Raw genomic sequence first — 15,773 nt, forward strand, 5'->3', positions numbered from 1 at the left:
TTTGCTCTCACAAAACTCACAGTCCAGGGGATGCAGAAGAGAGGCCACTGTGCTGTCCCGTGGTCAGCAGTGTGGTGGGGAATTCTGTGGAACACGGGAGCGCAGAGCTGGAGCCCTGTACCTGGTGGTCAGTGGAGGACTTCTCGGAGGGTGTGGAATCTAAGCTGCAGTCTTGGAGAAGAAGAGGGCGAGGGGGTTCTAGGTGGAGGAAGCGGGGGCGCGTAGGATCACGGAGGGTATTTAGGGCACATCACATGTTATTGATTAGCCCTGCCATCCGAGTAGACAGCGGGCTGTGGGCCTCAAGTCCTGCGACTGAGATGGTCCACGAAGGCCCGGTCAGGGCCAGATGCTCAGGACCAAGCCCAAGAACACTGGTTTCCCAGCATCCTCCTTTGCCTCATCCTTCAAGGTCGATTCCTTGGCCTCCTGAACCCAGCACTTCCTGGACCAGCCCAGACTCTGAACACTGTGATGTGAGAAGGACTTTGATAACCTGGGCCTGACCAGAAAAGGACGACCTGCATGGTAAGAGGGTCCCTTAGACTGGAGAAGAAGAGGCTAGAGAAAGCAGAGCCGTCATCAAATGTGGGAAGGACCACAATGTGGGGGACGGCAGGCAAAACCAGGACCACTTAGAGGACACAGGCCTGAACTTGGCGCGAGGAATGTGCATGCAGAACGGTCCTAAGATACACGTTCTAACATGCAAAACCGTCCTGCAATGGAACAAGAAGCCTTGTGAGGTGGTGAGTTTCTTGTTACTGGAAGTATTTAAGCAGTAGCAGGATGACTCGTTGTCAGGGAAGCGGAAGAAAGAATTTCCCCACTGAGTGGAAGTCTGTCCTAAATGACGTATAAAATTCTGTCTAAGAATTTTATGATGCTATGTGGACCGATCCTCAGAAAATAATATAAAAAAACATAAGGTGGGTCCATGTGGACTAGAACACTATTTCTGACCATGGTAATAATTAACAGAGACATCAATAATAAAACGTCACCCGCTGCCATTGATGGAGCAATTTTACTGTGCCAAGTACTCTGATCTCATGAATTCTCACAACTCTATGAAGGTAGCTACAACTATTATCTCCATTTTACAGACTAGGAAACTGAGGTTCAGACCCAGTAGGCAACCTGCCTGAGGCCACAAAGGAAATGTGTGGGGCAGCTAGAGTTTAGACTCTGCAGGTACGGCCCTTGCTCTTAAGCGCTCTGCAGAGTGATGGATGTCACCCCAGGCTCCCCCAAATGACCTCATCAGAATCAACCAGGATCGTGTCCTGGGCCCTCTCCGGTGGACTTCCAGCTTTGCTGCTGGTTTGAGCAAATCATTATCTTTCGCATACTGATGCGAAGGTCGGCATTTTAACAGGGAAGAACATTCTGCTTTGCGGCAGAACGTCTGCCACAATCGAGGATTCACTGTTGGACTCCTCTAAATAACCAGGTGCTGGCAAGACTGGATTTTTTTTTTTTTTTTGCGGTACGCGGGCCTCTCACTGTTATGGCATCTCCTGTTGCGGAGCACAGGCTCCGGACGCGCAGGCTCAGCAGCCATGGCTCACGGGCCCAGCCACTCCGCAGCATGTGGGATCTTCCCGGACCGGGGCACGAACCCGCGTCCCCTGCATCGGCAGGCGGACTCTCAACCACTGCGCCACCAGGGAAGCCCAAGACTGGATTTTTAAAGACCTGATTTGCCTGCAACTTTCCAGGAACCCAACGAATCCATAAAACGTTCTGATTTTCAGCTCTGCAACTCCTCTTAGAGCAAAGCGGTTACAAAAACGATTTGTGAAGCCACTGACAGTTGACAAAGCTCTTTCACATGTCTCAGATGCTCCTCCCAGAAGCCCAGGAGGCAGGCGGCATCACCTCAGTCCCCGGCCACTTCCCAGGCTGGCTAGCTGAAATGTAGAGAGATAAAGAGGCCGGCCTGAACTTGAACTTGAACGCTGGCTCCTGCTATGCCCAGAAACACGGAATGAAGAACGCTTAAATTGAAAGGGGGCCTCTGAGATTATTCAGGGCCTGGGTTCCTAACTTGGTGTCTATGGATGGACTTTGGCCAGGAGAATGGGGGGCAGTCCCTTAAAATGTGCATAGCATTTTATGAATATACATGAGTATAACCCCCTAGGTATATGAGTATATGAGTATAACCCCCTAGGTATATGAGTACATGAGTATAACCCCCTAGGTATATGAGTACATGAGTATAACCCCTTAGGTATATGAGTATATGAGCATATGAGTATAACCCCCTAGGTATATGAGTATATGAGCATATGAGTATAACCCCCTAGGTGACTCAAGAAGGCTCAAGAACCATGATCTAACCCAGCCCCACACCTCCCGCACCACCATTTAACCGATGATGGAATTAGTACAGTCAGCGCTATGTATCTGCGGGTTCCACACCCACGGAGTCAACCAACCAAGGATCAAAACTATTTTTAAAACTTTTTTCCAGAAGTTCCAAAAAGCAAAATTTAAATTTGCCACACACCAGAAACTATTTACATAGCATTTACAATAATTTACATAGCATTTACATTGTATTAGGTATTATAAGTATTCTAGAGATGATTTAAAATACACAGGAGGATATGTGTAGGTCATATGCAAACACTGCACCATTTTAGAGAAGGGACTTGAGCACCCATGGATTTGGGTATCCATGGAGGCCCCTGGAACCAATCCCTGCCGATTCTGAGGAACAACTGTACGTACTTCCTTTCATTATTCTATTTATCAAATTTCAAAAAGGCCCTGGAGACCTGGTAAATGAGGCATGTTTACATACAATCCCAAATTCCACATCCAGGTTTTACAACTGTAATTTCACTCATCACCCCCAGCCGGTCCTGAAACCCACGTGAAGCTAACTGGAGATAATACAGCTGCAACGTGCTTATCACCTACTACACACCAGGCACGCGACAAGCATGAACAATAGCAGCTCATGGGGTACGTTCCATTAGACTGTGCATCCCCATCTGATGGGTAAGAAAACTAGAGCTCAGAGAAAACGGTGACCAGCCCCAAACACGCTTCTTTCAAGCGGGAGGAATGCGAGTCCAGAGCCCCGTCACCAGTGCAGCTCTTCCTTTCCCAAGTCCCTCTGCTCTGTCTGGAAAAGGCACCCACAGAAACGAGCACCCTCTACCCTGAACACTCAGCCTCACTCTCCTTGGTAATAAATCTGGCTGTTGGTGAAACTGATGAAATGAGCCCTTGGACCAGGACTTGAGGAGCGGGGTCAGGAAACTGGCCTGAATCCTGTCTCTTCATTATGCCTGACGTGAGGGTCTTGGGGCAAGGGTGGGGGAGATAGCCAGGAGAATGTGCCCATCTGGGAGGCAGCAAAAATGCAAATAAGAATGGGCATGCTGTCAGACAGAAATTAGCGAGCAACAAACTTTATACATCATGCTACAGACCTGAAAGGTCTTCCTGGTTAACAAGGCAGAGGGAGGTGGTGACAGAACAGGTGTGAAACTCACCCCGTGGGGTTATTCAGAACACAACCTGCACACCCATCATGGGCAACTCTCCCTAATAACCAGTGAAATGGACAAGAGACAGAAAAAAGCAGAGAAAAAACCCAAAGGCCCACAAGGAGATATCGCTTCACACCTACTAGGATGGTTAGAATCAAAAAGGCAGGTAACAGTAAATGTTGGAAATCAGAAGAGAGAAATCAGAGCCCTCATATACTGTCGGTGGGAATGTAAAATGGTCCAGTCACTCCGGAAACAGTCTGGCAGCTCCTCAAACAATTAAACATAGAGTTACCATATGACCCAACAGTTCCATTCTGAAGCACAGACACAAGAGATGGGAAAACATATGTCTACACAGAAACCTGTACACAAGTGTTTACAGTAGCATTATTCATAATAGCCAAAAGGTGGAGACAACCTAACTGTCCGTGCAAGAATGCACAGATAAACAAAACGTGGTATATCCACACAGTAGAATATTATTCGGCCATAAAAAGGAACGATACCTGTTACAACGCGGACACACACCTTGAAAACATTGAGCCACGTGAAAGAAGCTGGTCACAGAAGACCACACAGTATATGATTGATTCTGTTCACATGAAAAGTCCAGAATAGGGAAATTGATAGAGACAAAGAGTAGAGTAGTGGATGCCTAGGGCTGGAAGGGAAAGAAGAGAAGAGGCGGGTAACAGCTAAAGGATGGAGTTACTTCCTGAGGTGATGAAAATGTACTGAAACTGACTGTGGTGATGCTGCACATATCTGGGAATACACTGAAGACCATTGAACGATACTTTAAATGGGTGAATCGTGTGGTACATGACTTCCATCTCAATAAAGCAGTTTAAAATACCTGCCAAACCTTCAGCAGCCATCAGACAAGGAAAAGGAAACGACCTTACGTCACTGGCTTGAAAAGCCTTCCCCAGAGAAAAGGGTGTGTCCGTGGCAGTGGGAAGACCGACAGACGTCACGTGGGCATCTAGACAGTCACATTCGGGGTTGGAGATTAGGAGCTCAAGCTTTGGTTCGGAGACCTGCTTCCACACTGCATGGCCTCAGACAAGTAACCTGGCCCTTTAAGCCCCAGTTTCCCAATCTGTAAAAGGGGGATGATAACACCTATCCCATAGAACGGTTGTGAGGATACAAGAATTAAGCCACACAAATCCTTCAGTGCCCAACGAACAACAGCAATTGTTGTTGCTATTATTATGATGCTTGCCCACCAACCCTAACTAGCATTTGCTGAGGACCCACCGGGGTTTAAGTGGTGCTGAATTTGGCTCTGAGGGTATAAATCAGACAAGACTTCTCCTGGAGGAATTTTCAAATACCAGGAAACCCCCAAACCCCTATTGTTAAAGCCAGAAAGTTCACTAGAGATGAGTGTTTCTCAAAGTCGGGTCTTTGGATATGTTCTCAAGATCCAAAAGTTCTAAGAATGTTTAATTCAATGCTTTCCTTAAAAAAAAAAAATCAATACATGGGAATCCCCATGAGATTTCTGCCCCACAAGAGTACTGTGCTTGTGGAAACTCCCTGGTGGTCCAGTGGTTAAAACTCCGTGCTTCCACTGCAGGGGGCCTGGGTTAGATCCCTGATCTGGGAATGAAGATCCCGCAAGCCCTATCGCGCAGCCAAAAAAAAAATTAAAAAGGAGTATTGTGCTTGTGACTGAGTTGGCACCCGTGGTAGGCTGAATTCTTGGCGCAGCTCTCGCCCCTCCCTATCACCCTGGCCGTGTGACTCTGCACTAGACTCTGTCTTACAGGTGGCCCATACTTCTTCACTCCTTGACCTTGGGTTCAGCCACGTGACTTATTTGGCCAATGGGGTGTTAACACGCACGATGCGGACACGGGCTTGAAACGTGCTTGTGAGGGTGGGCTTGCCTCCGGGATGAGAAGAGCTTCCCCAGGGAGCCTCCGCCTCTTCAGTCTGGGCCCAGAACAGACACACTTGGAGCAGACTTGGGCCTCGGTGAGCAGCCAAGCCCAACTAAATCAGCCCAACCGCAGGGAACCAGTGGACACACCAGAATCAATGAGGATCTGCAATCAGCCAGCAGATACCCGAGCAGGGCTAAATGGCTGTTGTTCTATACGCCAGGGGTCAGCAAACCAGGGCCTGCAGGCTTAATCCAGCACCCCCCAATTGTTTTGTACAGCCCACCAGCTAAGAATGGTTTGTACATTTCTAAATGGTTGAAAATAAATCAAAAGAAGGCTATTTCATCATGTGAAAATTACGCGGAATTCACATTTCGGTCTCCATAAACAAAGTCTTACTAGAATGCACACACCTCCGGCTGCTCTCACACCGCAATGGCAGGATTGAGTAGTGTGACAGACACGGTATGGGCCACAAAGCCTAAAATACTTACTATCTGGTCCCTTAACACAAAAAGTTTACAGAGCTCCATTCTATTCCACTGCTTGTCCCATTGTCACAGCTGACTGTACAACACCAATTATGACTACTTGCCATGAGCCGATGAAAAAAGAACAGATACCAAGTTTAATATAGAAATGATGCATTCTGGCAAAGACTAAGACACATCGTGGCAGTTGCATTAATGAAAGATTTCCCAGTGTTTTAAACAGAGACAAACGAAGAAAAGTGTCGCGTGGCACACAAAAGCACAGGCATGCCCAATGCGGAAGAAGCCGTGTCTAAGTAGTATTCACCCTATAAACAGCACGTTAGTTTCAGTAACACATTATCCAACACAGGACATTGATTTTGTTCATTTGAATTATGTTGGTTTGTATAGTTCTGTTCACTTTATATTTTTAAGTCTGTCTCGGTTTTATAGTTGTTTAAAAGCTATAAGAAATGTGTTTATCTAGTTTTTTATGTTTAAACCTTTTAAAGTAACTTTAGAATAAAATTAATGTAACACTGGGACCCCATAAAGAATAAAAGTCAGACACCTGACCAAAGTGCCCATGAAAAGATGCTCAACATCACCAGTCATCAGGGAAATGCAGTTAAAACCACAACGAGACACCAGTTCACACCTCTCAGAATGGCTTTCACCAAAAAGACAAGAGATAACAAGTGTTGACGAGGATGTGGAGAAGAGGGAACCCTTGAGCACTGTTTTGGGAATGTAAATTGGTGCAGCCAGTATGGAAACCAGTATGGAGGTTCCTTAAAAAATGAAAAATAGAACTGCCATATGATCCACTAATCCCACTTCTGGGTATTTAACCGATGGAAACTTAACACAAAAAGGTATCTATACCCCCATGTTCACTGCAGCATTATGTATAACAGCCAAGAAATGGAAACAACCTAAGTGCCCATCAACGGATGAACGGATAAAGAATATGTGGATAGATATACAAGGGAATATTTTTCAGCCATAAAAAGGAAGGAAATCCTGCCACGTGCAATGGCATGGATGGGCCTTGAAGGCATTGTGCTAAGACAAGTGAGATCAAGACAAATGCCGTATGATCGCACTTATATGTGGAATCTAAAACAACAAGCAAACAAACCCTGACCTCATAGATACAGAAAACGGGTGATTGCCAGAGGCGGGAGGTGGGGTGTTGTCAAAATGCAGGAAGGGTGGTCAAAATAAATTACTCCTGGGTATGTGATGTACAGCACGGTAAATATAGTAAAATATATACATATATTTTAAAAAGCGGCCTCAATATAACAAAAGTGCGAAACACAACTGCAGTGCAAGTGCTGCGGAGACAAGGAATGTTGAAGGTCAAGTTAGAAGCCGGCTTATAGTGAAAATTCAGAAGAGTTCAGAATAGTTTTTCATGCTTTATTTTTGTTCCATATAATAGAGTTTGAGAATTAAAGACTCAGTTCCAGCCAAAACTAGTTCACTAGCATATTATATTTGGGGTTGGGGGGGGGGATATCTTTGGTTTGGTTCATGATTCAGTAACCAAACTACCAGCATTTATAAAAGTTATACAAGCCAAGCCATTTAATGCTTCTGATATTAAGAGGAATCTTAGGGTTGAGGTACATATTTTTATTCCTGGGAAAGCTGATATTGAATCAATAGTGTTTTAAGATCCATAACATCTTAGAACATGAGGAAAGCAACTTTTTTCTAGCATCATCTTCCACTTTTCCTTCTAAGCACATCCTGTACCTCTGCTATACCCCATTACCATTCCACACCTCAACTTACACATGTGTCCCTGGGCCTTTGCACATGTTATGCCCACTGCTTGTGATTCCGTGTTCCCTCATTTCCTGACTCTGTTGGCCACTCACTTCAACACATCCCTCAAAACCTAGTTCAGGCTTAGAAGCAAGGACACCCCAGGAGCAATGCACACACCTAGTGCCCAGAGATTTGAATTCTAAATACCATTTCTCACTAAAGCAAATTAGAGCTCCTAAGAGAGATGGCTAGAACATCTTCTTTGGGACTTCCCTGGCAGTCCAGTGGTTAAGACTCTGAGCTTCCACTGCAGGAGGCACGGGTTTGATCTCTGGTCAGGGAACTAAAGAACCTGCATGCCACGTGCCATGGAAAAAAAAAAAAAAAGAACTTCTTTGCACAGGAAGTAAGGAAATACTAAAAGAAGGACAAGAAGCCAGTCTGAACGGGTTCCTGTTGGCCACATCTAGGGCAATTTAAAGCTCAAAATGAATAATGACGGGAATGGACTAGAACACACTGAAGAAAAAAAAGAATCCTTGAGTCCATACTGATACTAAAAATAACTTTAAGGAATGGGGTGGGGGAGAAAGTTGAGCACTTTTTTTCCTAACAGAAGAATGTCAAGTCATAAGTGTAGAAGGAATGGTTACAAATCATTTTGAACCATGAAAAATAATTGATACAGGCAAGAATCATCAATAGTTGCTAAAAGCACTGGGTTAAAGAGAAGACAAACGGACGTCACGTGTTCCTGCTATCTGCAGTGCGAAAGACAAAACACCCTCTGTGCCAAAAAATCTATAATCTGAACCTATCATGAGGAAACAATCAGACAAATCTAAACTGTGGAACGTTCTACAAACAACTGTCCTGAACTCTTCCAAAGCAGCGATATCGTGAAAGAGAAAACACAATGCAGGGAAACTGTTCTAGAATAAAGGAGACTAATGAGACATGACAAGTAAATGCAATGTGTGATGCTTGAGCGGGTCCTGAATGGAGGGAAAAGTACCAAGGCCGTTACGCAAGGCAATTGGGAAAATCTGAATATGGATTGTAGTTGAGACAGTACTGTATCCATGGTTAAATTTCCTGAATATAATAATTATATTGTGATTATACAGGACAGGGGTCAGCAGACTACTGCCGGCAGGTCAAATCCAGCTCCTCATCTATTTTTATACAGCCTGTGAGCTAAGTGTGGTTTTGCTTGTTGTTTTTTTAATAATTGAAAAAATTTTTTTTCGTGTAATTTCATTTGTTTGATTTTCAAAACTTGTGAAACTCAAATTTCATTTGAACTTATATGAAATTCACATGTCAGTGCTTACAAATAAAGTTTTATTGGAACCCAGCAACGCTCATTCATTCATGTGCTGTGTACGGCTGCTTTCATGGTACAAAGGCAGAGCTGGGTAGCGGTGACAGACACTGCATAGCCCGTGAAGCCTGATGTCTGGAACTACGTCTCAAACAGTTCAGAAAAACCAAACGAAAAAGAATGTGTGTGCGCGCACGCGTGCGTGCACGTGCCTATAGGTAGATATATGGAGAGAGACTGAAGCAATTGTTATAAAATGTTAGCAGCGGGCGAATCTAGATGCAGGGTGTGTGGCTGTTGATCATACTATTCTCATACTTCTGTAGAGTTTGAAATTTTCAGAATAAAGAGTTAATAGAAATTAACAAATAAGCACGAAACTCACTTGCTCAGACTCTCACACACACACAGAAGCCCAACCTGTTTCAAATGGGCCTTCTTTTCTTCCTGGACCAGCCCCTTGTTCTTCCCTTCTCTGAGCCCCACCCCACCCCCTGCTCCCGCTGACATCTTGCACTGTTGCAACTGTCTGCTCAACACTTCATCTATCCCAGCTACTCGGGATTTCTCAGACTCTGTTCTGGAGGGCGTCATGAGCTTTTGCACATCCAATTTCAAGTTTTAAAATAAATCTCCATTTTTACGATGGAAGCTGAAATGGAAAACACTGAAACCCCATTTCACGTCTGCTTCTCCCCAGAACAGTAGGAGCCTGGCAGGCAGAGAGGCTGGCTGACTGCGGGGGAACAATCCCACCACACAGTGTCCTCTCTATAAGGAGGCCTGGGAAATCTCCCATCCAGTCTCTACCCAGAAAAGGAGACCTCCTCGGGAGCTACCTGGGACTTCTCGAGTTATGGCCAGAAAGTACTGGTAGCTAAGCAGGCTTGCCTTTTCCCAGTGGCTGCTGGACTGGGACCTTCTATAGCTAAAAGTGCACGCACAGGTCATTATGGTATGCATTTTTAGCCTCATTCCTGGCTCCATTTAGGGTCTCCACCCTTGTTTTTCTTTCTTCTCTCTCTCTCAGTTTTAATATGCTATCATGTTATATTTGATATATGCCGCTAGGCTGCCCTAAATCCCTTCTGGAACCAGACTGGGTCTCAGTGAAAAGCTGAAACAGAAACCCTGTGCTGGCCTCCTCTTTCTCTGCCTCTTACCAAACCATATGGCTGCCTGGCGCTCCCCAAGCATCTCATGCCTGCAGCATCGTCTCTGGCCTGCAGTGCCTGAGGGCAGCCTGGCAACCTTGGCAATGACTTATGGAGTCTGTGATTTCCAGTGAGATGAGTAAGCAGAGGAAGTGGAATTTCTTTTCTAAACAGTCAGAAGTGAGAGCAAAACTCCTTCCAAGGAGGCCAGGCCATGAAGGAGAGATGCAAAGTGGAAATGGCCATTTGGTTCATCTAAACCCGGGACCTGTCCCTGCAGGACCAGCTTTCCTCCAGGTTGAGGGGAGGTGGAGAGGGACCTTGTACTGGGCAGGAAGGATGAGTGGAACAGAGTCGACCAAGGCCAGGATGTAGGCATAGGCCCGACAAGTAAGGCAGGTGGAGAGGACCAGGAGGCCGAATGAGAAGGTGGGTTCTGGAGGCACACTGCCCAGGTTTGACCCCAGCTCAGCTACTCACTAGCCGTTTAGCTTTGTGCAGAATGACTCATCCTCTCCAGGCCTCAGTCTTCTCAGCTGTGCAATGGATAGAACAATACCTGCTCCACAGGGGCATCGCTAGGACCAAATGAGACCATCCTGTGAAGTGCTGAGTACAGACCCAGACACGAAGTAGGCGCTCAATAAGCATTAACGGCTATGCTTATCCTTACAGCACCACCATCGTTTCTGCTGGAGGGGACTCTATATACTGAGTTATGGAAGGAAATGTGTTGTGTTGGATGGAGGCCAGAGCTTTGGAAGGCAGGCAGAAGGTCAAGAACAGACAAGTATAGCTTTGGGACAGGATTTGACAGATGAATGCAGTTTATTTAGGATGTGGAGTTTCCGGATCCTGGTCCAAAGTCAGGGCCATGGTTTAGCCCACCTTTCCCCCCCTCGCACCATTCAGCCAACCCATCGTCTGAGCAGGCAGAGCTGTTCCTCATTCCTGCTTTTCCCCAGCTGAGGCTGCAACTGAGGACAGACACACAGACACACACACACACACACACACACAGGCTTCAACGCCTCTCACTTCTCTGCATCACAAAGGTCAAAGCCTCCACGTGGTCCTGCGACCTCCAGCCATACTGTCCCTGCACCCATGCGTATGCCGCAGCTCAGAGGCCCGTGGAAGGAACCTCCAAGAAGCAACATTGCTGCCTCTGGCCCTGCCCCTGAACGACAGGCCACGAACAGATGGAGCTGGTCTATGATCACGCTGCAAACTCCAGAGCTTCCTATTATCCCTTTTCTCTGGACCCGGACCCATGCCAGGCCATGAACCTGGGGAAGCTATCTGCTTTAGAGACTCCAACCTTTCCCGGCTGGGCTGTCCCAAAGGGTAGACTCTGATGGGAAAGAAGGGGACCCTACTAGCCCTTCCCTGGGCATGACGCTAGATTTTTCTCCCCTGAGATTTTCCTGCAGGCTGAGAAGGCATCAGCCTCCTCTGCTGAACTCCTACCCATCCTTCAAAACCCATCCCCAATTTGCCCAGCCAAAACCAACTCCCCTTCTGCCTACCCCTACAGCCTACTGCAGCACCACAATCACCAGCAAAACTCTGGGTCGGGAATAGGCCTCCTGCCTTCCCATCTACCTCAGTCCCCGCTCCCTGTGGCTGAACCAAAGGCTCTGCAAAACAGAGAGCAGGGCTTCCCTGGTGGCGCAGTGGTTGAGAGTCCGCCTGCCGATGCAGGGGACGAGGGTTCGTGCCCTGGTCCGGGAGGATCCCACATGCTGGGCCCGTGAGCCATGGCCGCTGAGCCTGCGTGTCCAGAGCCTGTGCTCCGCAACGGGAGAGGCCACGGCGGTGAGAGGCCCGCGTACCGCAAAAAAAAAAACCCCAAAAACAGAGATCAAACTTCTTGTATTTGTGTTACCTCCAGAACTTCCTGCTCAGTGCCCAGTGCATGGGAGTTGCTCTGTGTCTGTGAGGATAGATTGAATTTGGACACATAACCACATTCACTGCTCCCCCTCCTTAGGCACGTCTCCCCATGATGGAACTCCTTAAAGCCCCAGGCATCATGGAGGGATGCTGTCTTTGAAGGAACCCAAGGTCTGCCAGGTACCAGCTACGGGAGTTGGGGCTGCTTGCTTGACCTCTTCAGTCCCAGGTTCCCTTATCTGAACGAGAAGGGCAGCCACCTCCACCTGTGGGACTGTTTTGAGGGAGAATGTGGTATACACCTGGCATATAATAATTGCTCAACGAGCAGCCAGACTTTGAAAACAAGCCAATCACCCTTGCTGGCTCCCCCTCCTCACCTCCCACTCACATCTCGATCCACGGCAATGTGGCTTCCACCCGTGAAACTGCCCCTGCCGAGGACACCAAGACCCGTGTGCCAATGGGCTCTCGATCCTCAAGCTTCTCGCCCTCTGCAGCACTGACCCCACTGCTCGACCCTTCCCAGGGCTCAGCTGCGTATATTTATATGCTTGGTTTTCCCTCCATACGCAGGCATCTGCCCTCGGCTACTGACCCACACACACCGACGTGCCTCGGGACAGCGCCACCTGGGCATCTCGAGGGCATCTCCATCTCTACCCATCCCAACCTGAACTCGCCTTCTCCTCAGTCTCAGGCTACCACCTCTCTGCACATTTTAGCAGACGTCCCCCCAAACACAAGCCCACCGGATTAGTGCCCTACTACGGCTGTAACAAACGGCCACAAACACGGTGGCTGAAAACAACACAAATTTATTGTCTTCCTTTTCTGGAAGTAAGGAATCCTAAAATCAAGGTGTTGGCAGGCCTGAGTTTTTTTCAGGTGGCTTGAGGGAAGAATCTGCTTCCTGGCCTTTTGTAGACTCTGCAGGCCTTAGCTCCTTCTCCATCTTCAAGGCCAGCAGCATAGGGTCTTCCAATCTTTTCTCTCTGACTCTAACCCTCCTGCCTCCCTCTCATAAAGATGCTTGTAACTGCAGTGGGCCCACCCCGATAAGGCAAGATGATTTCTCCATCTCAAGGTCCTTAACTTGATCACGTGTGCAAAGTTCCTTTTACCATGTAAGATGACACATTCACAAGTTCCAGGGATCTGGACATGGCCATCTTTGGAGAGCCATTGTTTTGCCTACTATAGTCACCTCCCTTCACCTGCTCCAAATCTCCAGGATATCCCTCCAGGGACAGACAAAATGTTGGCCCACCTCCTTTCTACAGCCAGTGTCTCCATGTGAACCTTCTTAGGTAATATAAAAGCTTACCCATCACGCCTTATCTCTACTGTATATTCAATCATTTCTTCAGCAGGACTCCCTCCACTGGGTTTTTTAAGGAAGTTAATGTCTCATTAACAAACTCCCTTGACCCCAGTCTTCCCTCAGCCATCACCCTTCCTGTCTCTCTCCTCCACGTATTTCTAATCAAACTTCTGAGAAGTGACTACACCAGTCACCTCCATTCTAATGAGGTTTCCATCTCATTACTCTTCTGCAGGATTTCTCAGCCCTGGTACTGTTGACAACCGAGGCCAGATCATTCTTTGTTGTAGGAGGTTGTCCTATGTATTATAAAAGGTTTAGCAGCATCCCTGGCCTCCTACTTCTAGATGCCAGTAGCATGTCTCCATCTTAAGTTGTGATGGCAAAAAAAAAAAAAACCATCCAGACATTTCCAACTACCCCAGAAAGGGGGCGGGGGGTATAAATTGCCCCAGGTTGACAACCACTGGCTTATAGTAACAGCTCTTGCTAAAGTCACCAGTGACTTCCCTGGCACTAAATCCAGTAAATGCTTTCGAGCCCTTCTCTTGCTTGGCTTCTCAGCAGAGCTGGACATTGCTGGACACTCTGGCCTTCCCACCCCAGGCCACTCTTGCTCTGGCTCCCCTGCAGGATCGAGCTCCCCTGCTGTACCGCTCACCGTTGAAGTTCCTCAAAGCTTAGTCCTTAGGCTGCTGCACCTCTCGCTCAGCCTGTTCTCCCTGGGGGCTGCCCTCCAGCCCTCTGGCCCCACGGATCACCTATGCACAGGTGACTCATGAAGTAACATCTCCAGTCGTCCTTTCCAAGCTCTGAACCCATATATATAAAGCTGCCTAGTTGATATCACTACTTGGATATCTTGGCATCACTCAACAAGATATCCAAGGCATCGCTCCAAACTCAACAAGCCCCAAACCAAAATCAGGATCTTCCCCTCAACCCAGTCCCCTTCTGGCGTTCCCTATTTCTCACAGAAATTCACCATTCCTGACCTGTAGGGAGAGGAACACTGCAGGAGTTGTTCATGACACTTCCCTTTCCCTTACTTGGGCCAATAGGTCTCTTCCCAAGTCAAATCTCTTTCATCTCTGAAGTAGTTCACAAACCAGTTCACTTGTCTCCATGTCTCTGCCCCACCCTAGCTCAACCCTCCACCGTCACCGACTTCAAGAACGAACACAGTCCTCCGACTGGGGTGCAGACGTCCATTCTTGACCAATGCCTCCACCCCATCAGTTCTCCAGCCTGCAGCCAAAGTCACCCTTTCAAAACATAAATGAGAGCTTTTCGCTGTTCTTAAAATGGAGAACGGAAGTCCCAGTCTGGCCCACTGGGCCCTACGTGACCCAGCCGCTGTCTCTTCCAGGCCCACGTTTGCTGCACTCCGGGCACACTGACCGCCCAGTTGCTCAAACGTGCTCTCTTCTGCCACAGGACCTTTGCTCATGGTGCTCCATCCATCTTGATGCCCCTCACCAAGCATCACCCGGTGGGAATTCTCCTCCTTCAATCACAGCTCAACTGTTAGCAAGCCTTCCCCGACTCCTGGCCCCACTGTCGCTCCATTACCTTTCAGAGCCATAATGTTACATTTATTTTTATTTATTTATTTATTTATTTGTGCGGTTCGCGGGCCTCTCACTGTTGTGGCCTCTCCCTTTGCGGAGCACAGGCTCCGGACGCACAGGCTCAGCGGCCATGGCTCACGGGCCCAGCCGCTCCGCGGCACGTGGGATCTTCCCGGACCGGGGCACGAACCCGTGTCCCCTGCATCGGCAGGCGGACTCTCAACCACTGCGCCAGCAGGGAAGCCCCATAATGTTACATTTATTGATGCTTATCTTATTCTTTAATTTCTTCCATCTTCCCCACAGTAAATTCTATGAGGGCAGGATGATGTCTGATCTGGTCCACCATTGTGTCCCTAGAGCCAGCCCAGTGCTTGACACAAAGCAGACCTTCAAGAGGTGTTTATTTAAAGATAAATGAATCATCTTCCTACCCCCAGCCTGCCTCTCTCTACTGTCCCATGTCCCCCTATCTGTGGTCAAGTTTGGTGCCTGAAAGTCATCATTGATAATTTTCCAATCTGAAAACCCCTCTTCCTCACCTTCACATCCTGTCTATCAACGAATCTTGGGGATTCTCCCCCCTAAATCTCTCAAACGTGCCCACCTTTAGCACTTGAGTTTAAGCCACCATCTTTCCAGATGCGAACTCCCACTCCAGCCTTTTACCTAGAATCCCAATTCTCCATTCTGCAACCTACCACATCACACCTCTGCTTGAAACGTTCCGGTGGCTTCCCCTGACCCACAGGATGAAGGATGCACTTGTCACGGCCTATGAAACACAGCATGATCTGGCTCCCACCTCCCTCTCCTGCCAATTCTCGCCACTCTGCCACTCAGGC

General features: G+C 47.7%; 1 protein-coding gene across 1 annotated transcript in view; it reads right to left on the bottom strand.

Annotated features, from left to right (window-relative positions):
* LOC113624787 (zinc finger protein 862) overlaps positions 1-15,773 on the bottom strand; it is an 82,432-nt gene that overhangs the window by 29,808 nt on the left and 36,851 nt on the right. The window lies entirely within an intron of this gene.

Source organism: Aethalodelphis obliquidens, unplaced genomic scaffold, assembly GCF_003676395.1.
Source record: "Aethalodelphis obliquidens isolate GAN/ISIS:26980383/991018 unplaced genomic scaffold, ASM367639v1 scaffold14, whole genome shotgun sequence".
Taxonomy (NCBI): Eukaryota; Metazoa; Chordata; class Mammalia; order Artiodactyla; family Delphinidae; genus Aethalodelphis; species Aethalodelphis obliquidens.